At 37.3% G+C, this 3,825-nt stretch overlaps 1 protein-coding gene across 12 annotated transcripts in view; it reads right to left on the bottom strand.

Moving 5' to 3' along the window:
* Dmd (dystrophin) overlaps nt 1-3,825 on the bottom strand; it is a 2,621,826-nt gene that overhangs the window by 28,056 nt on the left and 2,589,945 nt on the right. The window lies entirely within an intron of this gene.

Raw genomic sequence — 3,825 nt, 5'->3', positions numbered from 1 at the left:
GAGAGAGAGAGAGAGAAAGAGAGAGAGAGAGAGAGTGACTATGTGTACCCATCACTCAGTTTTAATAAGTTTAACACCTGCCATAATCTCTCCAAAACCATTTGGCTTCAGGGAATTTATTTTTGCTTGTATGTTATGCTGGGATAGAATCCAGGGACCTGTACATTCCAATTATTTTTTAAGAAACAAAATCCAGCAGCCAAAGCTGAAGCTACCCCAATGTACCTTATCAATCCCACACCATTCTTTCCTCAGCATCACTGCTAAGTAGATAACGCCATACTGAATTCTATGACCATCAATACCATGCATGTAGTCATATATTACCTTGAAATTACGATGCTATTACTATCTATTCTTAGGGGAAAATAGTCACTTTTTTGCATGATTCAATCTAGCATCATTATTTTGCATGTTCTTAAATATTACATTTAAGAACTTTATGCTGAAGAATATACATACCGTTATGAGTTGCTTTGGCCTTCAACATCATTTCTGCAGCTGTATCCATGTTGGTACAAAATTATTTGTCACTTTTTTGCTACAAGGTTTTATCTTGTTGCTTGAATATATCCAAGTTTTCAGTTTCCCACTATTACAAACCATGATGTAATAAACTTCCTTAACAGCAGTCTCGTTGGAAACCAGTTTAAAGGATTCTATAAAAATACATCTTGATGTAGGAGTTGGGGGTCCTTGTAACAGCTTCATACACTGCACCAAAGTAGTCTCACAAATGGTTTTTACCAATGTACTCTCTTAGCAATAGTGAATGGAGCCCTTCTTTTGCCACATACTCTTATAAAGAAAACCTTGGTATTACCAGACCTTCACATCTTGGACCATCTGATGGCTACATTTTATCTTTACATTGCTGATCACTAGTGAGTTGAATTTCTGTCACAACTGGCTGTTGAAGGTTAATGTGAAACGACTCCCATATGAATATGTTTTTAAACACTTGGTTCCCAGCTGAGAAAGTTATAGAACTTTTAAGAGGTAAAGCCTGGCTGTAGGTGGCCTTTCAGTGGGAGAGGATGTGCTGAATCCTGTAGAAACTAGATGCCCCAAGGAAGGGGGATACTGGGGGTGGCATCCTCTCAGAGGTGAAGGGGAGGAGGAATGGGGGAAAGAACTCTAGGAGGAGGGAATGGGAAGGAGGCAATATTTGGGATATAAATAAATAAAATAACTAGTTAAAAAAGATTGGCAGGCCTCGAGGCTTTGTAGGCAGGGCCAGGCATCCTGGTGAATTGTTTCATCCTTATTAAAGTTCTTGATATAATAGAGAAGCCTATTCTTTGTAAGTTAATATGTATAGGACATATTAGTTCCTGAAATTATATTAATTTATTTTTATATCTGCTTATTTTATTTCTATGTGAGAGTATTTTTCCTGAATATATATATTCTATATGTATGCATATATATGCATATATTCTCTCTCTATATGATATATATAAATGTTTTATATATAGAATATACAATAGGATATAATATACAATAGGAATAGAATATATAGATTGCTAATGAAAACACACCTACATATCTCATTGAATATGGAAAAATCAAACTTTAAACTGGTACCTGACGTGACCCTTCACCATTATTGACTAGTTTCCATGGTATTAAAAGGTATGCTGCACGCTACCAAAGGAGAAAGGTAGACACCAACCCGGCTACACATTCTTTGATGTACAATGGTGACTTGGTGCAATAGTGGTACAAAAGTTGTGAGAGTCGCCAACCACAATTGATTAGAATTAAGGAGCAGTCCATAAGATGGAGCCCGTTCCTGATATTGCTTAGGTGGTCAAGAACCTGCGATTAGATAGACCGTGCATGCACCTAGGAGAAAACCAAATACTACTGTTCTTCTGAAAGAATATAGTAATCAAATGAATCAATGATATTCTTCTATATCCATAGATCAGTGTCTTGCTCAGCCATCATGAGAGAAGCTTCCTGCTACAGTAAGTACATTGGAACAAATACAGAGACCCACAACTGGACAATGACCAGCAAGTGATAAATTTTGGAATACTCAGTCCTTATAGGGTTATCTCTATCAAATCCTTCCCCCTGATGGTTCAGGGAGCTTTTTGGAGCAGGCAGAAAGATTTTATGAGCCAGTGGGGATGTAAGACACTAAGGGAACAAGGCCTTCTAAGCATATAAACCCCCAGAGGGTATGACAGCCTGCACAGAGTCTGCACAGGGCTAAGCCAGATGGGGTCCTAGCACTGGGTAGGGAAATGGACACAAACCCCAATCTCCAGTTGACAACAGTCCACAAAGAAAACATTAGTTTACTCCAACGGAGTCTCTCTGGATAACTGGAAATACAGACCACACTTATGGGCAGGTTCAATGCCCAGCCATAGACGGCTAATACGAAATGAACTCAGTGGTGTTTTTGAAAGGTTTTAGTCTCATGGGTAGGTTAAAAAAAAAACCTCACAAATCTTTTGTTTATATATTATGAATTCTGATTTTGTGCTTTTTATGGGATCTGTGTGTGTGTGTGTATGCAAATATATGTTTCTTGTGCTTTTCCTTTGGCTCCTTTTTTCCTGAATGTTTGCTTATTTTGCCCTCCTATTCAGGTGTGCCTGCGTGTGCATGTGTGTGTATATATATGCATGCATATACATGTGTGTATGCATATGTGTTTAGTTGCCTGTTTGTGTTCTAATGAGAAAGAGACAGAGAGAAAGAAAGAGTGCAAGTTGGGGTAAGTGTGGGGGATCTGGGAGGAACTGGGGGAGGAGAAACTTGTATCAGAATATATTATATGGAAAAACACTATTTTCAATGTAAGTTAAATTATATATATAAATTGTGGTCCAGGGAGATGGCTTAACAGGTAAAGTTTGCAGGCAAACCTGACTTGAACTCAATCAGCGGAACTCAAATAGTGGAGAGAAGCAACTTGTACGATTTGTCTTCTGACCTCTGTATGTGTGCAACATGATACAGCACACATAGAAAATAAACAGTAGGTCCTTTAAAAATTACCTTTTTCATTTGTGTCTTGAATTTTTCCAAAATCTGTTTTTGTATATAGTGTGAGCCTATGATCTGATTTTACTTTCCACTCACAGGTAACCACTGATAGCAACTCTACTCATTGTGTTTGCTTTTTGTTCTTTAACAGAGAGTTGCACTTCTACGCTTTCTACTCCATTTCATTGCTTTGTATAGTTTTAAATCAACTGCTGTCTGGTAGGACCTCACATTTCCACTCTATTCTTCCTCAATGTAGGTTATTGTAATCTCTTTGATTTTCTGTACAATTTTAGTAACAAATTTTCATATTTTAAGAAAAACCCTGATCATATTTTGAGTTTGAATTTTATTGAATTTAGATATTAAACTGGGAAGAACTAAGCTTATATAATTGAGTTTTCACACACACGAATGGTTGTAAAGCTCGTTATTTTTGTCTTATAGCTACAGTATTTCATATCCATAGTTTTGTGTATTTCTCTTTTTTTCCTTGTTGATTTTCAATGCTTTTTGCTATTGTTGTTGTTTGAGACAGGGTCTCACTATGTAGCCCTGGCTGGCCTGGAATTCTGTACATAGACCTGCATGGCTTCAAATTCAGAGAGATCCTCATGCTTCTGCCCCCTAGTGTCTAGATTAAAGGTGTGGACTCATTCATGGTTAGGTTTCAGAAAGTTTGGGATACACTTCCCTGAAGCTGTTTATCAGGTTTAGTTCACTGGTGGAATTTTTGTGGTACTTATATATACAATCATATCATCTGCAAATAATGATATTTTGACTTCTTCCTTTCCAATTTGGATCCCCTTGACCTCC

The sequence above is a fragment of the Mus pahari genome, chromosome X (assembly GCF_900095145.1).
Source record: "Mus pahari chromosome X, PAHARI_EIJ_v1.1, whole genome shotgun sequence".
NCBI classification, from domain to species: domain Eukaryota; kingdom Metazoa; phylum Chordata; class Mammalia; order Rodentia; family Muridae; genus Mus; species Mus pahari.
The sequence above is the reverse complement of the archived record's forward strand: the minus strand, read 5'-3'. Positions and strand labels throughout refer to the sequence as shown.